Here is a 21,742-nt window from a genome sequence, read left to right as displayed (position 1 = left end):
CTGCTGATGTCCAAACTCTTCTATTTCTCAAGAACCTTACATCAAAATGTAAAACTTGTATCCGATGGGAAAAGATGCACAGAAAAATACTGGTACTGCTAAAAGAAATAACAATGATTTTGATCCACCAGAACCTAGGGCATAAACTAAAATAGAAAACATCAATGCAAATCCATCCACAAAATGACCTAGTTATCCCATACTTTCTCACTCAGCAATTATTTCCTCATCCCTTTCCTTCATTTCAAACAAATCACCTTCTCCTGGGTTCCATCTCTCATGCGCACATAATTATATTAAACCTAAGTCATTATTTAGACAAGCTAGGGCACTTGGGCCTTTAACTGTTTGTTATCAGTCAGTCCTTTTGTGTCTATAAAGTTATGCTGGCACATCACCCAACAAAGCATGACAACAAATGCCTCAGAAGTTATTCTGAAGAGATAAAGATGGCCATAATAAAGACTCAATCCACCAGAGTTAGAGGTTTCTAAGGCTATAGCCTTACAAAATAAAAGAGTTACTAAGTTACAATGATAACATTTGGAAGCAGATAAGATATTAACTGAGGATTACTTGTTGTGCAAAACATAAAGAGACTAGGGGCTAAGATACAAAAAAGTCAAAGACAGACTCATTTAAATGACTGTTATAAACCTCTAAAAGAAATGGCAGGATCTGCAAGGTGAAACAGTTGAGACAAAGTCTGCATATCCCCCAGCAGTTCCTGATCTTGGCACGGATTATACACTAAGATAATAAAGAAATCTGAGAGTTATATTTACTTCCCTTTACTTGGGTTATGCATACATTTTTAATGAAGGATTTAATGGAAACAGTGTGGACATGTTTTAAAGTGTATAGGACTTTGAGTCAATTTGACCTCAGTGTGAATCAGAGATCTAGATTGTGGTGACTAAGTTAGTCAAGTACAAAGAGTCTTTGTTTCCTCATTTGTTAATGGAGGTTATATTGCTTATGTCACAGAAGATGCTGAAAGAATAAAATAACTTGTATCTCACCTGTGCTAAGCAATGCAAAACAACAACAAAATAAACCACAGTACTTAGCACACAAAATACTCAAAAGTGAAAGGTGAATCTGTCTTTGAATGAGTAACACCTGTTTTATGAGTATGTCTTTAATAACTGATGAAAAAGAACACTGTATGATTTCTAGTGTGCATGCTCAATCACTCAGTCATGTTCAATTCTTTGACTGTAGTCTGTCAGGCTCCTCTGTCCATAGAGTAGGTTACAATTTCCTACTACAGGGGGTCTTCCTGACCTGGGGATCGAACCTGTATCTCCTATTTCTACAGCATTGGCAGGCAGATTCTTTACCACTGAGCCACTTGGGAAGCCCCAGAGATTTCTGGACATGAGTGAAAATGTGAGTTTCAGTATATGAATCACATCTCCAGCATGCCCTGCTGCCTCTGTTATCACTGACTTTGTGAATTTCTATTTACCTGCTATCAACTCAATGACTGTCCTCCACATCAAATTCTTATATTGAAACCTAATCCCCAATATGATGGAATGCAAAAGTAGGAAGTCAAGAGATACCTGGATTAACAGGCAAATTTGGCCTTCGAGTGCAAAATGAAATAGGGCAAAGGCTAACAGAGCTTTGTCAAGAGAACACACTGGTCATACCAAATACTCTCTTCCAAAAAGACAAGAGAAGACTCTACACATGGACATCACCAGATGGTGAATACCGAAATCAGATTGATTATATTCTTTGCAGCTGAACATGGAGAAACTCTACACAGTCAGCAAAACAAGACCAGACGCTGACTGTAGCTTGGATCATGAATTCCTTATTGCCAAATTCAGACTTCACTGAAGAAAGTACAGAAAACCACTAGACTACTCAGGTATGACCTAAATCAAACCCCTTATGATTATACAGTGGAAGAGACAAATACAAGGGATTAGGTCTGATAGACAGAGTGCCTGAAGAACTATGGAAGGAGGTTTGTGACATTGTGCAGGAGGCAGGGATCAAGGCCATCCCCAAGAAAAATAAATGCAAAAAGGCAAAATGGTTGTCTGAGGAGGCCTTACAAACAGCTGAGAAAAGAAGAGAAGCTAAAGGGAAAGGAGAAAAGGAAAGATATACCCAAAGAATAGCAAGGAGAGATAAGAAAGCCTTCCTCGGTGATCACTGCAAAGAAACAGAGGAAGGCAATAGAACGGGAAATTCTAGAGATCTCTTCAAGAAAATTAGAGATATCAAGGGAACATTTCATGCAAAAATGGGCAAAATAATGGACAGAAATGGTATGAAACTAACAGAAGCAGAAGATATTAAGAAGAGGTGGCAAAAATACACAGAAGAACTATACAAAGAAGATCTTCATGGCCCAGATAACCACGATGGTGTGATCACTCACCTAGAGCCAGACATCCTGGTTTGTGAAGTCAAGTGGACCTTAGGAAGCATCATTACAAACAAAGCTAGTGGAGGTGATTGAATTCCAGTTGAACTATTTCAAATCCTAAAAGAAGATGCTGTGTAAGTGCTGCCCTCAATATGCCAGCTAATTTGGAAAACTCAGCAATGGCCACAGGACTGTAAAAGGTCAGTTTTCATTCCAATCCCAAAGAAAGGCAATGCCAAAGAATGTTCAAACTAGTACACAATTGCACTCATATCACACACTAGAAAAGTAATGCTCAAAATTCTCCAAGCTAGGCTTCAAGAGCCTATGAACCATGAAATCCCAGATGTTCAAACTGGATTTAGAAAAGGCAGAGGAACCACAGATAAAAATTTTCAACATCTGCTGGATCATCAAAAAAGCGAGAGAGTTCCAGATAAACATCTACTTCTGCTTTATTGACTACATCAAAGCCTTTGACAGTGTGGATCACAACAAACTGTGGAAAATTCTGAAAGAGAGGGGAATACCAGACCACCTTACCTACCTCTTGAGAAATTTGTACGCAGGTCAAGAAGCAACAGTTAGAACTGGATATGGAACAACAGACAGGTTCCAAACTGGGAAGGGAGTACGTCAAGGCTGTATATTGTCACCCTGCTTATTTAACTTATATGCAGAGTTCATCATGCGAAATGCTTGGCTGGATGAAGTACAAGTAGGAATCAAGATTGCTGGGAGAAATATCAACAACCTCAGATATGAAGGTGACACCACCCTTATGGCAGAAAGCGAAGAAGAATGAAAGAGCCTCCTGATGAAAGTGAAAGAGAGTGAAAAAGCTGGCTTAAAACTCAACATTCAGAAATCTAAGATCATGGTATCCAGTCCCATCACTTTATGGTAAATGAATGGGGAAACAAAAGAAATAGAGACAGACTTTATATTTTTGGGCTCCAAAATCACTGCAGATGGTGACTGCAGGCATGAAATTAAAAGACGCTTTATTCTTGGAAGAAAACCTATGACAAACCTAGACAACATAATTAAAGAAGAGATATTACTTTGCCAACAAAAGTCCATCTAGTCAAAGCTATAGTTTTCCAGTGGTCATGTATGGATGTGAGAGTTGGACGGTGAAGAAAGCTGAGAGCCAAAGAATTGATGCTTTTGAACTGTGGTGTTGGAGAAGACTCGAGAGTCCCTTGGACTGCAAGGGGATCCAATCAGTCAATCCTAAAGGAAATCAGTCCTGAATATTCATTGGAAGGACTAATACTGAAGCTGAAATTCCAATACTTTGGCCACCTGATGCGAAGAACTGACTCACTGGAAAAGACCCTGATGCTGGGAAAGATTGAAGGTCGGAGAAGAAGGGGACAACAGAGGATGATATGGTTGGATTGCATCACCATAATGGACATGAGTTTGAGGAAGTTCTGGGAGCTGGTGATGGACAGGGAAGCCTAGCGTGCTGCAGTCCATGGGGTTGCAAAGAGTCAGACATGAGTGAGTGACTGAACTGAACTGAACTGAAGAGGTGAGGCCTTTCAGAAGTGATTATGGCCTTTCAGAATTTTATGAGGGTGGAGGCTGCATCAATGGGGTTAGTGCCTTTAAGAAGGAGCCCCCAAAGAACTACCCTGTCTCTTCTGCAAAGTAGGGCCTTTAATCTTGGACTTCCTAGCCTCCAGGACTGTGAGAAACACATTTTTGTCATTTGCAAGCCACCCAGTCTATGATATTCTTTTATAGCAGCCTGAAAAGGCTCAGGTATCATTTCATATAAAAGTTTCCAGGAGTCATTGCTGAGTACAAACATAAACATATTGACATTGATATGGTCTAGATGACAGAGCAGAAAAACCGTGATCTTACCTCCTTCCACAGATACACCAAAATTATAACAATTTTCAGAGCAAATATCTATGGGAATGACCTGGAGACCAGCAGAAGATATTTTCTACAACTGAAGATATAAAGAAGGAGCCACAAGAAGATGATTAGTAGGGGTGGAGATGCAGTACAGTCAGAACTCACAATTCTGGGTGGGTGACTCACAAACAAAAGGATAATCATCGAGGTTCTTCTGAAGCAGTGAGGGGTCCAAGCCCCATATCAGGTTCTGCAAGCCAAGGGTCATTTACCAGGTATAAGAGTGCCCAGAACATTTAGCTTTAAAGGGAAGCAGGGCACCCCTATGGGTGAGCCAGAGGGCTGAAGGAAACAGCGACTCTGCTCTCCAAGGGTACATGCAAAATCTGGCATAATCCAGTCCTAGCACAAAGTCAGTAGTTGGAAAGGACCCTGAGTCAGACATATCTGCTGATCCTAGAGAGCCTCTCATAAAGGCAAAAGGCAACTGGGACTGCTCCCGGGGACACAGAGTAGCAGACATTTCAGCGAGTTCATTCTACCATGACACTATGCTGACACACATCATTTTGGAGTGCCTCCTCCCAGCCTATTAAATGCAGAGGCTTACCTGCCCACCAGTTGGCAAGCATCAGCACCAGCCCACAGGGCTGCATAGCCAGCAGTGCAGTGATACAGCCCCACTCTGTAGTGGACTGGCATCAACCTGGGACTCCAGAGACAAGCAGCCAGCCCTGCAAAGATCCAGAAATGAATGACCCAAAGCAGGCTGACAACTAACACATGAGGCAGCTCCTGGAAGCCAACCAGGCCAGATGTCAGCTCTGCTTACCAACACACACACAGTAATCAGTTATGTCACAACAGAAGGGCCTGTGCAGTGCACACAGAGGGCACTCTGAGTGCATGCAGCTCATATGATCAGAGGGGAGTGTTGCTGCGCCACAGAGGATTTCTCCTACATAAGCCCACTTCTCTGAGATTGGGAAACATAACAGACCTATTTATACATAGGGGAAAAAAAACCACAGATAAATTAGGTAAAATGAGGAGACAGAGGAATATGTTCCAAATGAGGAAACAGGCAAAACTCCAGGAGAAGAACTTAGTGAAGAGAAGATAAGCAATCTTCCCGTAAAGATTTCAAGGAAATGGTCATAGAAGTTCAATAAACTCAGGAGAAGAACTGATAAACACAGTGAGAAGTTTAAGAAAGAGTTACAAAAATGTAAAGAAGAAACAAACAGTATTGAAGAATACAATGGAAATAAAAACTACACTAGAGTGAGATATATAGAAAGAGTAGCATGCAAACTTACATTACCATATGTAAAATAGATAGCCAATGGGAATTTGCTTATGTCTCAGTAAACTCAAACAGGGACTCTGTATCAACCTAGAGAGGTGGGATGGGCAGGGAGATGGGAGGGAGGTTCAAAAAGAAGGGGACATATGTATACCTATGTCTGATTCATGTTGAGGTTTGACAGAAAACAACAAAATTCTGTAAAGGAATTATCCTTCAATTAAAAATAAATTAATTTAAAAAATTACACTAGAAGGAGTCAATACTAGGTTAGACGTTACAGGCAAATGAATAGTGAAGTGGAAGACAAAGAAGCGGAAATCATCCCAGCTGAACAGAAAAAAGAATTTTTAAAAATGAGGATAGTTTAAGAGACCTCTAGAACAATATCAAGCATATTAACATCTGCATTAGAGAGATCCAAGAGGGAGAATAAAGAAAGGCACAGATAATTTATTTAAAGAAACAATAGCTGAAAAATTCCCTAAACAGAGAAAGAAAACAGGCATCTAGGTCCAGGAATCACAGAGAGTCCCAAAGAAGATAAACCCAAAGAGGTCCACATCAAGACACATTGAAATTAAAATAGCAAATATTAGAGATATTTTAAAAGTGGCAAGAGAAAAGCAACCAGTTATATACAAGAAAACTCCCATAAAGCTATCACATGAATTTTCAGTAGAAACTTTGCAGGCCAGAAGGGCATGGCATGATATATTCAAAATAATGAAAGGAAAAGAGCCTACAACTGAGAATACTCTATCTAGCAAGGTTATTTTTCAGATTTCAAGGAGCTATCAAGAGCTTTACAGACAAGTAAAAGAAAAAGGGTTAAGCAACATTAAATAGGCTTTACAATAATTGTTAAAGGAATTTCTCTAAGCAGAAAAAGTCACAATTAGAAATGCGAAAATTATGAAAAAAAAATCTCACTGGTAAAGGCAAACAAGCATTAAAGGTGGTGGATCAATCACTTATAAAGCTAGTAGGAAGATTAAAAGATAATAGTAAAACATCTATATCCACAGTAAATAGTTAAAGGATATATAAAACAAAAAGATATATAATATGACCAAAAACATTAAATGTAGGTGAGGGGAGTAAATACATAGGGTTGTTAAAATGCATTTGAACTAAACAGACTATCAATTTAAAATAATCATGCATATATACACACAATGTTATATATAAACCTCATGGTAACTGTAACCCAAATACCCTTAATAGATACACACACAAAAAAGAGAATGAAATCCAAAGACAGCACTAAAGATAGGCAGAAAATCATGGAAAGAGAGCAAAACAAGGAGAGAGGAGGAAAAAAAGAAAGAAAACCCACAAAACAACCAGAAAACAACAAAACTGGAAATAAGTATATACTTACCATTAATTAGTTTAAAAGTAAATGCACTGAATGCTCCAATTAAAAAAGAAAAAACAGAGATTGGTGAATGGGCTAAAAAATAAAAAGACCCATATATAGGCCATCAACAACAGACCCACTTCAGATCTAGAGATATAAAGAGACTGAAAGTGAGGGAATGGAAAAAGGCATTCCATTCAAATAAAAATAAAAGAAAAACTGGGGTAACAATTCTTATATCAGACAGAAAGCTGGGGTAGCAGTACTTAGACAAAGTAGACTTTAAAAGAAAGACTAGAACAGACAAAGGACATTACATAATGAGATCAACCTAATAAGACATATAGCAATTGCAAATATAAATATGCATTCTAAATAGGATTGGGTGTATAAATATATAAAGCAAATATTAACAAGCGTAAAAAAAGAAATTGACAGTAACATAACAAAGCTAGATGACTTTAACACTCCACTTACATCAATGGACAAATATGAAGACATAAAATAAAAAAGAAAACATTGGCCATATAAGACACTTTTTTTATTAAGCACAGTTATTAAGATGTACTTAATGTTTAGAGAACATTCATCTACAAACAGCAGAATACACATTCTTTTCAAGTGCATATGGAATATTCTCTAGGATAGATCACATGTAGGACACAAAACAAGTCTCAATAAAATTAAGAAGACTGAAATCACCTCAAACATCTTTTCTGACTTCAACACTATGTTGCTGGAAGTAAACCATTAGAAAAAAAAACAGCCAAACCCACAAATACACAGAGGCTAAAAAAAAAATACTACTAAATAACCAATGATCACTGATGATATCAAAGAGCAAATCAAAAAATACTTTGAAACAAATGAAAATGGAATTATAATGATCTAAAAATCTATGGGAGGGATTGGAGGCAGGAGGACAAGGGGATGACAGAGAATGAGATGGTTGGATGGCATCACTGACTCGATGGACATGGGTTTGCATAAACTCCGGGAGTTGGTGATGGACAGGGAGGCCTGGCATGCTGCAATTCATGGGGTTGCAAAGAGTCGGACACGACTGAGCAACTGAACTGAACTGAAAAATCTATGGAGTTCGTAAAACAAGTTCTAAGAGAGAAGTTTATAGTGACACACACTTATGCCAGAAAATAGGAAAAATCTCAAACAATCTGATCTTATACCTAAAGGAACTTGGAAGAAGAAAAACAGACAAAACTCAAAGTTAGTAGAAAGTAAAATGAAAGTGAAAGTCGCCCAGTTATACCTAACTCTTTGCGATCCCATGGACTATATAGTCCATGGAATTCTCCAAGCCAGAATACTGGAGTGGGTAGCCATTCTCTTCTCTAGGGGATCTTCCCAAATCAGGGATGGAACCCAGGTCTCCCACATTGTATGAGGATTCTTTACCAGCTGAGCCACCTAAGAAATCAGTAAATATTAGAGTAGAAATAAATGAAACAGACCAAAAAAACAATAAAAAAAATCAATGAAACTAAACTTCCTTTTTGAAAATATTAAAAAAAACATTGACAAACCTTTAACCCGACTCATCAGGAAAAAGGCCTCAAATAAATAGAATCAGAAATGAAAGAGGAGTTACATCTGGCACCACAGAAACACAAAGGATCATAAAGATTGTTGTTGTTGTTGCTGTTCAGTCATCCTGTTGTGTCCGACTCTTTGCAACCCCATGGACTGCAGCACATCAGGCCTTCCTGTCCCTCACCGTTTCCCAGAGTTTGCCCAAGTTCATGTTCATTGTATCAGTGATGCCATCCAGCCATCTCATTCTCTGACACCCTCTTCTCCTTCTGCCATCAATCTTTCCCAGCATCAGGGACTTATCCAATGAATCATCTGTACACATCAGATGACCAAAATACTGGAGCTTCAGCTTTAGCATCAGTCCAACCAGTGAATATTCAGGGTTGAGCTCCCTCAAGATTGACTTATTTGAGTTCCTTGCTGTACAAGGGACTTTCAAGAGTCTTCTCCAGCACCACAGTTCAAAGACATCAATTCTTTGGCACTCTGCCTTCTTTATGGTCCAGCTCTCACATCCGTACATGACCACTAGGAACACCATAGCCTAGACTATACGGACCTCTGTCAGCAGAGTAATGTCTCTGCTTTTCAACACACTGTCTAGGTTTGCCATTGTTTTCCTGCCAAGAAACAACCGTCTTCTGATTGTAAGGCTGCAGTTACCATCTGCAGTGATTCTGGAGCCTGGAAAGAGGAAATCTGTCACTACTTCCACCTTTTCTCCATCTTGAACCAATCAGTTGTTCAATATTGGGTTCTAACTGTTGCTTCTTGACCTACATACAGGTTTCTCAGGAGACAGATAAGATGGTCTGGTATTTCCATCTCTTTAATAGCTTTCCACAGTTTGTCAAGATCCACACAAAGTCATTAGCATAATCCATGAAACAGAGAAAGATGTTTTTCTGAAATCCCTTTGCTTTCTCTATAATCCAGTGAATGCTGGCAATTTGATCTCTAATTTCTCTTCCTTTCTCAACCCAGCTCAGGCATCTGAAAGTTCTTCATGCATATAATGCTGAAGTCTATCCCACAAGATTTTAAGCATGACCTTACTAACATGGGAGATGAGTGCAACTGGCTGATTGTTAGCACATTCTTTGGTACTACCCCTCTTGGGAACTGGGATGAGGACTGAACTTTTCCAGTCCTGTGTCCACTGTAGGGTCTTCCAGATTTGCTTACATAATGAATGCAAAACCTTGATGGCATCCTCTTTTAGGGATTTGAATCGTTCTGCAGAAATTTCATCACATCCACTAGCTTTATTAACAGCAATGCTGCTTAAGGCCCACTTGACTTCATACTCTAGAATGTCTGGCTCTGGGTGACTAACCACACAATCATAGCAATCCGGTTCATTAAGATCTTTTTTTTTATACTTCTTCTGTGTATTCCTTCCATCTCTTCTTGATCTCTTCAGCATCTACTAGGTCTCTACCATTTTTATCCTATATTGTGTCCATCTTTGGGTAGAATGCTCCCTTGATGTTTCCAATTTTCCTGAAGAGATCTCTAGTCTTTCCTCTTTTATTGTTTTCTTCTATTATTAAGCACTGTTCATTGAAGATGAACAGTCTTCTTGTCTTATCCAGCTATTTTTTGGAACTCTGCATTTAATTTGATGTACTTATCCCTCTCTCCCTTGCTTTTTGCTTCTCTTCATTCTTCTGCTATTTGTAAAGCCTCGTCAGAAAAACACTTTGCCTTCCTGCTATTCTTTTCCTTTGGGATGAATTTATTCACCACCTCCTGTACAATATTACAGACCTCTGTCTATAGTTGTTCAGGCAAAAGGTTAACTAGATCTAGTCCCTTGAACCTATTCGTTATCTCTACTGTGAATTCATAAGGATTTAAGTCATACCTGGCTGGCCTATTGTTTCCCCGGTTTTCTTTACTCTATGTTTGAATTTCGCTATGATAAGCTGATGATCTAAGCCACAGTCAGCTCGAGGTCTGGTCTTGATTTTGCTGACTGTATACAGCTTCTCCATATTTGGCTACAAAGAATGTCATCAATTTGATTTTGGTATTGACCATTTGGTGATGTCCATGTATAAAGTTGTCTCTTGTGTTGTTGAAAAAGAGTATTTGCTATGACTAGTGCATTCTCTTGGCAGAATTCAGTCAACATTTGTCCTGCTTCATTTTGTTCATTTGTTAAGAGATTACTATGAACAATTATACATTGATGAAACAGATAATCAGAGAAAATGGAGAAATTCCTCAGTTCAGTTCACTTGCTCAGTTCAGTTCAGTTCAGTTAAGTCACTCAGTTGTGTCCGACTCCTTGCAACCCCATGAATCGCAGCACGCCAGGCCTCCCTGTCGATCACCAACTCCTGGAGTCTACACAAACCCAGGTCCATCGAGTCGGTGATGCCATCCAGCCATCTCATCCTCTGTTGTCCCCTTCTCCTCCTGCCCCCAATCCTTCCCAGCATTAGGGTCTTTTCCAATGAGTCAACTCTTCGCATGAGGTGGACAAACGATTGGAATTTCAGCTTCAACATCAGTCCTTCCAATGAACACCCAGGACTGATCTCCTTTAGGATGGACCAGTTGGATCTGTTTGCAGTCCAAGGGACTCTAAAGAGTCTTCTCCAACACCACAGTTCAAAAGCATCAATTCTTCGGCACTCAGCTTTCTTCACCGTCCGACTCTCATATCCATACATGACTACTGGAAAATCCATAGCCTTAACTAGACGGACCTTTGTTGGCAAAGTAATGTCTCTGCTTTTAAATATGCTATCTAGGTTGGTCATAACTTTCCTTCCAAGGAGTAAGCGTCTTTTAATTTCATAGCTGCAATCACCATCTGCAGTGATTTTGGAGCCCCCCAAAAATAAAGTCTGACACTGTTTCCACTGTTTCCCCATCTATTTGCCATGAAGTGATGGGACCAGATGCCATGATCTTAGTTTTCCGAATGTTGAGCTTTAAGCCAACTTTTTCACTCTCCTCTTTCACTTTCATCAAAAGGCTCTTTAGTTCTTCACTTTCTGTCATAAGGGTGGTGTCATCTGCATATCTGAGGTTATTGATATTTCTCCCGGAAATCTTGATTCCAGCTTGTGTTTCTTCCAGCCCAGCGTTTCTCATGATGTACTCTGCATATAAGTTAAATAAGCAGGGTGACAATATACAGACTTGACGTACTCCTTTTCCTATTTGGAACTTGTCTGTTGTTACATGTCCAGTTCTAACTGTTGCTTCCTAACCTGCATACAAGTTTCTCAAGAGGCAGGTCAGATGGTCTGGTATGCCCATCTCTTTCAGAATTTTCCACAGTTTATTGTGAGCCCCACAGTCAAAGGCTTTGGCATAGTCAATAAAGCAGAAATAGATGTATTTCTGGAACTCTCTTGCTTTTTCAATGATTCAGCAGATGTTGGCAATTTGATCTCTGGTTCCTCTGCCTTTTCTAAATCCAGCTTGAACATCTGGAAGTTCACAGTTCACGTATTGTTGAAGCCTGGGTTGGAGAATTTTGAGCATTACTTTACTAGCGTGTGAGATGAGTGCAATTGTGTGGTAGTTTGAGCATTCTTTGGCATTGCCTTTCTTTGGGATTGGAATGAAAACTGACCTTTTCCAGTCCTGTGGCCACTGCTGAGTTTTCCAGATTTACTCGCATATTGAGGGCAGCACTTTCACAGCATCATCTTTCAGGATTTGAAATAGCTCAACTGGAATTCCATCACCTCCACTAGCTTTGTTCGTAGTGATGCTTTCTAAGGCCCACTTGACTTCACATTCCAGGATGTCTGGCTCTAGGTGAGTGATCACACCATCGTGATTATCTGGGTCATGAACATCTTTTTTGTACAGTTCTTCTGTGTATTCTTGCCACCTCTTTTTAATATCTTCTGCTTCTAATAGGTCCATACCATTTCTGTCCTTTATCGAGCCCATCTTTGCATGAAATGTTTCCTTGGTATCTCTAATTTTCTTGAAGAGATCTCTAGTCTTTCCCATTCAGTTCAGTTGCTCAGTCATGTCCAACTCTTTTTGACCCCACGAACTGCAGCATGCCAGGCTTCCCTGTTGATCACCAACTTCCGAAGCTTGTCCAAATTCATGTCCATTGAGTTAACGATGCCATCCAACCATCTCATCCTCTATTTTCTCCTTCTCCTCCTGTCTTCAATCTTTCCTAGCATCAAGGTCTTTTTCAATGGTCAGTTCTTCACATCAAGTGGCCAAAGTATTGGAGCTTCAGCTTAAACATCAGTCCTTCCAATGAATATTCAGGACTGATTTCCTTTAGGATGGACTGGTTTGATCTCCTTGCAGTCTAAGGGGCTCACAAGAGTCTTCTCCAACACCACAGTTCAAAAGCATCAATTCTTCAGTGCTCAGCTTTCTTTATAGTCCAACTCTCATATACATACATGACTACTGGAAAAACCATAACTTTGACTAGACAGACCTTTGTCAGCAAAGTAATGTCTCTACTTTTCAATATGCTTTCTAGTTTTGTTTTCATAACTTTTATCCAAAGGAACAAGTGTCTTTTAACTTCATGGCTGCAGTCAACATCCACAGTGATTTTGGAGTCCAAGAAAATAACGTCTGTCACTGTTTCCATTATTTCCCCATCTATTTGCCATTAAGTGATGGGGCTGGATATCATGATCTTTGTCTTCTGAATGTTGAGTTTTAAGCCAGCTTTGTCACTTCCCTCTTTCTCCTTCATCAAGAGGCTCTTTAGTTCCTGTTCACTTTCTGCCACAAGAGTGGTGTCATCTGCATATCTGAGGTTATTGATATTTCTCTCGGCAATCTTGATTCTAGCTTGTGCTTCACCCAGCCCAGCATTTCGCATGATGTACTCTCCATATACGTTAAATAAGCAAGGTGACAATATAGAGCCTTGACATACTCCTTTCCTGATTTGGAACCAGTCTTTGACCTGCACACACGTTTCTCAGTAGGCAGGTAAGGTGGTCTGGTATTCCCATCTCTTTCAGAATTTTCGACAGTTTGTTGTGATCCACACAGTCAAAGGCTTTTGTGCAGTCAATGAAGCAGACGTATAGGTTTTTCTGGAATTCTCTTGCTTTTTCTATGATCCAAAAAATGTTGGCAATTTGATCTCTGGTTTCCCTGCCTTTTCTAAATTCAGCTTGAACATCTGGAAGTTCTTGGTTCATGTACTCTTGAAGCCTAGCTTGGAGAATTTTGAATATTTGCTAGTGTGTGAGAAGAGTGCAATTTCTAGGATAAATTCCTAGAAATATACAATATCCCAAGACTGACTCAGAAAGAAATAGAAAATATGAACAGACTGATTGCTGCTGCTGCTGCTGCTGCTGCTGCTAAGTGGCTTCAGTCGTGCCTGACTCTGTGTGACCCCATAGACGGCAGCCCACCAGGCTCCACCATCCCTGGGATTCTCCAGGCAAGAACATTGGAGTGGGTTGCCATTTCCTTCTCCAATGCATGGAAGTGAAAAGTGAAAGTGAAGCCGCTCAATCGTGTCCAACTCTTCGCGACCCCATGAACTGCAGCCTACCAGGCTCCTCCGTCCATGGGATTGTCCAGGCAAGAGTACTGGGTGGGTTGCCATTGCCTTCTCCAACAGACTGATTACCAGTATGAAACTGAGTAAGTAATTTAAGAAAAAACAACTCTACCAAACAAAATTCCAGGCCCAGAAACTTCACAGGTAAATCTTACCAAACAATTAAGCAAGAATTAACACCTGTCCTTCTCAAACTATTCCAAAAATTTTAAGAAAAAGGGTGTTTCTGAACTCATTCTATAAGACTAGCATCACCTTGATACCACAATGCCAAAGGCACCATAAGAAATGAAAATTATAGTCAATATTACTCATGACCATAGATACAAAAATCCTCAACAAATATTAGCAAACCGAATCCAACAATACATTAAAAGGATAATACACCATGATAAAGTGGGATTTATCCCAGGAATGCAAGAATGGTTCAATATTAAAAAATCAGTCAGTGTGATAGGCCACATAATAAACTGAAGAATCAAAATTATATGATCATTTCAGTGATGCAAAAAAAGCTTTTGACAAAATTCAACATCCATTTATGACAAAACCTCTTCAGAAGGTGGGTACAGAAGAAACATAACTCAACATAGTAAAGGCTATGTATGACAAACCTAGAGCCAACAACTGTGAATAGCTGAAAGCATTTCTTTTACAATCAGAAATAAGACATGGATGCTCACTCTTACCACTTTTATTTAGTATAGTATTAGAAGTCCTAACCACAGCAATCAGACAAGAAAAAAAAAGACATTCTAATTATAAAGGAAGATGCAAAACTGTTATTGTTTGCAGATGACATCCTAAAGACAATACCAAACAATTATTAGAACTAATAAATGAACTCAGTAAATTATAGAATATAAACTTAACATACAAAAATCTGTTGTGTTTCTATACACTAACAAAAAACTATCAGAAAAGAAATTTAAAAAAAAACCATTTACATTTGTATCTAAAAGAATAAAGCACTTGGGAATAAATCTAATTAAGGAGGTAAAAGTCATATCGTAACAAAATTATGAGACATTGATGAAAGCAATTGAAGATAATACAACCAAATGGAAAGACATACCATGTTCATGGATTACAAGAATTAATGTTAAAATGAGAGTATTCCCCAAGGAAATCTATGGATTCAGTGAAATCCTTATGAAATTACCAGTGGCATTTTTCACAGAAATAGAACAAATAAATCAAAATTTGTATAAAAACACAAATGACAGCAAATAGTCAAAACAAACGTAATGGAGAATAACAAAGAGGGAAGTATCATGCACCCTGATTTCAAAATATACTACAGTATCAAAATATACACAATATCAAAAAAGCTACAGTAATCAAGCCAGCTTGGTCCTAACACAAAAACAGACACATAAATCGATGGAACAAAATAGAGACAAGAAATAAACACGTTTATATGGTCAATTAATCTATGACAAGAATGCAAGAGCATACAATGTGGAAAAGTGTTGGGATATAACTCTTGAATAAACAGTGTTGGGAAAACTGGACAGCCACACACAAAAGAATCAAACTGGACTACTTTTTCATACCATATACAAAAATAAACTCCAAATATACTAAAGACTTAAATCTAAGACCTGAAACCATAAAAAAAAAAAACTAGAAGAAAACATAAGACAATATGCTCTTTGACATCAATCTTAGCAAATTTATTTTATTTTTAAAAATGATTTATTTAATTGGAGGATAATTACTTTATAATATTGTGATGGATTTTGCCTTCCATCAATATGAATCAGCCACAGCCATACAAGTGTACCTTCCCTCCTGAACTCCACTCCCCACCTCCCTCCCCACCCTATCCCTCCAGGTTGTCACAGAGCACCAGTTTTAGGCACCCTGCATCATAAATCAAACTCTCACTGGCTATCTGTTTACATATGGTAATGTATATGTTTCAATGCTATCCTCTCAAATCATCCCACCCTCTCCTTCTCTCACTGAGTCCAAAAGTCTGTTCTTTATATCTGTGTCTCCTTTGCTGCCCTACACATAGGTCATCAGTACCATCTTTTTAGAATCCATATACATGTGTTAATATACAATATCTTTCTGACTTACTTCAGTCTGTGTAATAGGCTCTAGGTTTATGTACCTCATTAGAACTGACTCAAATGCATTCCTTTTTATAGGTGGATAATATCCATTGCATATATGAACCACAACTTCCTTATTCATTCATCTGCCAGTGGACATCTAGGTTGCTTCCATGTCACAGCTATTGCATCTATCGCAAATTTATTTTGGATATTTCCTTGGGCAGAAGAAACAAAAGCAAAAACAAACTTGTAGTACTACACCAAACTTGAAAGCTTTTGCACAGCAAAGGAAACTTTCAACAAAATGAAAAGGCAGCCTATTGAATGAGAGAAGATATTTGTAAATTACATTTGACAAGGGGTTACTAGACAAAATATACAAAGAACTCATACAAATCAATATAAAAAACCAATTACAACATAGAGAGAGAATCTGAATAGACAGTTTTTCAAAGAAGACATACAGATGGGTAACAGACACATGAAAAGATGCTTAAAATCACTAATCATCAGGGAAATGCAAATCAAAGGCACAGTGAGACATTACCTCAGACCTGTCAGAATGTCTATTGTCAAAAACACACCAAATAACAAGTGCTGATGAAAACGTAGAGAAAAGATAACTCTCATGCACTACTGTTGGAAATGCAAATTGGTGTAGCTACTATGGAAAATAGTATGAAGGTTCTAGCCAAAATTAAAGATAGAATTACTATAGGATCCAGAAATTCTACTTCTAGGTATTTTTCCAAACTAAACAAAAACACTAATTTGGAAAGATTTATGTACCCTTACATTCTTTGCAGCATTATTCACAGTAGTTGAGATATGGAAATACCTAATTATCAAGAGATTAATGGATACATAATATTATGTGTGTGTGTGTGTGTATAGTTGTTGTTTAGTCACTGTCATGTCTTTTTTGCGATCCTATGGACTGTAGCCTGCCAGATTCCTCTGTCCATGGGATTTCCCAGGCAAGAATACTGGAGTGGGTTGCCATTACTTCTCCAGGGGATCTTCCTTCCCCAAGGATTGAACCTACATCTACTGCATTGGCAGGTGGATTTTTTTTTTCCCACGGAGCCACCAGAGGAGCCCATATATATATATATGTTCTGTTATAAATACATATAAAAATATATGTTTATGTTATAAATATATATATGCTTCCGAGATGCACTAGTGGTAAAGAACCTGCTTACCAATGAAGGAGACGTTGGTACCTAGGTTGGGAAGATTCCCAGCAGTAGATTCACTACAGTATTCTCGCCTGGAGAATCCCATGGACAGAGGATCCTGGCAGGCTCCAGTCCATAGGGTCACAAAGAGTCCGACACAACTGAAGCAACTTAGCACGCATGCAAGCACCTGTGTCTCTGTGTGTATAAAACAGAACTTTATTCAACCATAAAATAGTGAAACCTTGCCATTTGTGACAACATAGATGAACTTCAAGGTATTACGCTAAGAGAAATAAGTCAGAGCAAGACAAATGTCATATGATATCACTTATTAATAAATGTGATCTCTAAAAAGCAAAAGAAATGAACAAACATAACAAAACATAAACACTCATAAGAAGATACAAAGGAAAACTGGTGGTTACCAGAGGCAAGGTGGGGAGGGGTATATGTATAAAAAGGTAAGGGAGATTAAGAAGTACAAAATTCCAGTTATACAATGAGTAATTCTTGAGGATGTAATGTATGGCAGAGAAAACACAGTCTATAATAGTGCAATAATTTTGTATGCTGATGGACGACAACTAGACTAATCACAGTGATCACTTTATACATTTATTTCTACTTAAGTCTTTCTGAAACCGGACATATATTTCCATATCTGCAGAAAACATTTCATTTGGAGTCAGATAATAACTGCAAAACATCACTTACTGGAAAGATTCTAAAAGGTTTCACTCAATTTCATTTGATTCAAATGTTTAGTCATCATCACTCTGCTCAGGATTCAGCATTACTTATTCAGGTCTTATTCCAACTCATTGGAAAAGATTCTGATGATGGGAAAGATTGAAGGGAAAAGGAGAAGGGGGCTAAAGGATGAGATGATTAGATAGCACCACTGACTCAATGGACACAAATTCGAGCAAACTCTAGGAAATATTAAAGGACAGAAGAGCCTGTCGTGCTGTAGTCCATGGGGTACAAAGAGTCAGACATGACTAAGGACTGAAAAACAATGGCACAATGACGTTTCCCTGGGTCTCTGTCCTTTACCATTTTTTTCTTCTATTCTACAACTTCTTTCTGAAAAACATCACTCAAATATAGGCCTTCAAATAACACAAATACTTCAGTGCATTAGAAACCTACATTTGCTGTCCAGGGATGGTTTTGTGTGCTAGAAATCTATTTCAAGTTGTTTTTCTAGATATCTTCAAGACCTCAAATCTCTTTTAATCCCTCTTTTGGCTTTTGAGACTACAGATGACACCACCCTTATGGCAGAAAGTGAAGAAGAACTAAAGAGCCTCTTGATGAAAGTGAAAGAGGAGAGTGAAAAAGTTGGCTTAAAGCTCAACGTTCAGATAACTAAGATCATGGCACCTGGTCCCATCACTTCATGGGAAATAGATGGGGAAACAGTGGAAACAGTGTCAGACTTTATTTTGGGGGGCTCCAAAATCACTGCTGATGGTGATTGCAGCCGTGAAATTAAAAGACGCTTACTCCTTGGAAGGAAGGTTATGGCCAACCTAGATGGCATATTTAAAAGCAGAGACATTACTTTGCCAACAAAAGTACGTCTAGTCAAGGCTATGGTTTTTCCAGTGGTCACGTATGGATGTGAGAGTTGGACGGTGAAGAAAGCTGAGCGCCGCAGAATTGATGCTTTTGAACTGTGGTGTTGGAGAAGACTCTTGAGAGTCCTTTGGACTGCAAGGAGATCCAATCAATCCATCCTAAAGGAGATCAATCCTGGGTGTTCACTGGAAGGACTGATGTTGAAGCTGAAATTCCAATACTTTGGCCACCTCATGTGAAGAGTTGACTCATTGGAAAAGATCCCAATGCTGGGTAGTATTGGGGGCAGGAGGAGAAGGGGACGACAGAGGATGAGATGGTTGGATGGCATCGCTGACTCGGTGGACATGGGTTTGGGTAGACTCCGGGAGTTGGTGATGGACAGAGAGGCCTGGCGTGCTGCAATTCATGGGGTCACAAAGAGTCGGACATGACTGAGCGACTGAACTGAACTGAACTAACCGCATCTCATTAGCCAAAATTCTCAGTCATTTTTGACTTTCTTACTATCTACATCAATATAGATTACAAGCCCTCTTGATTCCTCTACTCAAATTTCCGAAATCCATCACATCCTCTCTGTACTTACAGTCCTTGTCTTAGTTTAGACTCCCATCATCTATTGCCTGGATAAGCTAACAAAGAGCACTTGCTGGTTTGCCTACTCCTGATACTTCCTATTTAATCTACCTTTCACATGACCAATAGTTGGCCTTTCATCAGTCCTCAAACTATCATAAAACCTTGACTCTTACAAATACCAATGAATTCTCAAAGACTTATATAATGTCTTCCACTATCAGGATTCAAATCACCTGTCTCCCCACCTGCCAGAAAATCATTTGTCTTTTTTAGTCATGCCAAGCCCTTTTAAGCCATGTGTATTTTAATGGATACTCTTCCCTTTTTGATGCCCTTTACCTCCTACTTTATATGGTAAAACTTCCACATCCTTCAAGGTCCCCTCAAAGTGTGTGAATGGCTGGAGCTATGGAGAAAGACTGGCCAGAGAGGCCTTCTGATCACCACCTACAAGAGGCTCAGAAAAAAAAAAGACTCTGATAGGGCCATAACTCCTGCAGCTGAGGCAGTCCATGTCTCTGCACACTTGGCACCATCAGGGTGCCCACAAGCCGAGCAGCTGTGCCACCTTCATGCTCAACTCTCACTGGGGCAGAGCTGCCACAGACAAAAAAATTCTTGCGTCTATGTGTGCAGGGTCACTTCGGTCATGTCGGGACTCTTTGTGACCCTGTAGACTCTGGCCTGCCAGGCTTCTCTGTCAGGGATGGGGTTCTCCAGGCAAGAATACTTGAGTGTAGTGGCCAATATTGGCTGCCATACCCTTCTAGAGCACTATATTTCCTGCTGTCTTAGCCACAAACTCTGCTGAGTAACTGGTGCTGCCAGAACCCCTGAAACCCAAGAAAATGCACCACCTCCACACCTGGCCCTCACAGGGGCAGACTCAAGTCCTCCAGGGCAGCCTCAGGAGCAATCCCCAGTGGACGACCCACCTGCAGAGGTGGAAATAAAATGACAATTGAAATCCAGGGGCAGTGTGGCTAAGGAAGAAGACCAAAAATCCTCCCACCAGATGTACAAGCTGCAGACTAAACCCACACAATAAACTAGACAGACTTTGTGTCTATGGAATATATAAAGGGACATTGAGAGCTCCCACAAAAGAAAACGCACTAGTTCTGATAGCTGTGGATGTTGGAGGCAAGAACTTACAGGAGTAGAAATAGATTAGAGTCTGAGTTGCCCCCACAGCAGGTCCAGAGACCAGTGCAGTGTTGGAAGGCACCCTAGAGGGTGAGATGGACTCTGACTCCCAGCGAGGGTAAGGACTCTGACAGCAGTGACTCAAGAGAAACATTTATTATTCTTATGTTTTGACTTGTTCTGTAGACTCTTTTGGATTTTTTAACTTCTTTTCTTTTTTTCCCCCCTCTGTTGTAGTTGTTGATTTTTTTGGCACTATGAAATCTAATTAAGCTTTTCTTTTTTTCTCAGTCACATTTCTTATTGCTGTTGTAAATTCCCACTTCTACGTTGGGCTTTTGCAGTTCTGTGGAGTTTTCCTTTTTTAAATTTAAATTTTTAATATTTTAAACCTATTATTATTTTTTCTACATTTATTCTTTGTTTGCTTTTCCTACTGTTCTTTTCCCCTTGCAGTTAATCTTTAATATATATAAATTTTCTTTATCTACCTCTATTTAACTTTGCATATCTATTCTTTCTTTCTTTCTTTACTTTCTCTGCTTTCCTCTCAACATATTTGTTAGTTTATTTTCAGTGCTTTAATCCCCAATTGCCACGTTGCTTTAGTTTTGTTTCCTAGTTTGTGCTTTAGTTAGTTTTGTTCTGATAGATATATTTTTTGGTTTCCTTTGTTCACCGGGTCAATCTATAGTACTTTATTTTTGTTGGACTGTTTTGATTTTGCTTATGGGTGTATATTTATATGTATATATTCAGTCACACTTTTTATTGTTCTTATAAGCTTCTGCCTCTACATTGGGATTTTGCAGTTCTGTGGAGTTTTCCTTTTAATAAAACTAAAAGCTAAAAGCTTTTAATAAAAATAAAACTAAAACCTGGTTCTTTGAGAAGATAAACAAATTTGACAAACCTCTAGCGAGACTCATCAAGAAAAAAGAAGAATCAAATCAACAAAATTAGAAATGAAAAATGAGAGGTTACAAGAGACAATGAAGAAATACAAAGGATTGTAAGAGACTATTATGAACAACTATATGGCAATAAAATGGATGACCTGGAAGAAATGGACAGATTCTTAGAAAAGTTCAATTTTCCAAGACTGAACCTGGAAGAAATAGAAATTATGAACAACACAATTACAAGTACTGAAATTGAAG

The 21,742-nt window shown here is 38.9% G+C and overlaps 1 protein-coding gene and 1 long non-coding RNA gene across 6 annotated transcripts in view; both read right to left on the bottom strand.

Annotated features, from left to right (window-relative positions):
• The window catches only part of LOC145538202 (uncharacterized), a 124,730-nt gene extending 119,710 nt beyond the window's left edge, over positions 1 to 5,020 (bottom strand). The window contains exons 1-2 of the long non-coding RNA XR_014076722.1: positions 4,875 to 5,020; positions 4,268 to 4,358 (exon numbers count right to left, since the gene is read on the bottom strand). This is a non-coding gene — a long non-coding RNA (uncharacterized LOC145538202). The remainder of the gene's footprint in view (positions 1 to 4,267; positions 4,359 to 4,874) is intronic.
• CPNE4 (copine 4) overlaps positions 1 to 21,742 on the bottom strand; it is a 635,297-nt gene that overhangs the window by 413,618 nt on the left and 199,937 nt on the right. The gene's annotated exons all lie outside the window — the stretch shown is intronic.

This window comes from Giraffa tippelskirchi, chromosome 2, assembly GCF_054371585.1.
Source record: "Giraffa tippelskirchi isolate mGirTip1 chromosome 2, T2T-mGirTip1v1.2.pri, whole genome shotgun sequence".
In the NCBI taxonomy this organism is placed as follows: Eukaryota; Metazoa; Chordata; class Mammalia; order Artiodactyla; family Giraffidae; genus Giraffa; species Giraffa tippelskirchi.
The sequence above is the reverse complement of the archived record's forward strand: the minus strand, read 5'-3'. Positions and strand labels throughout refer to the sequence as shown.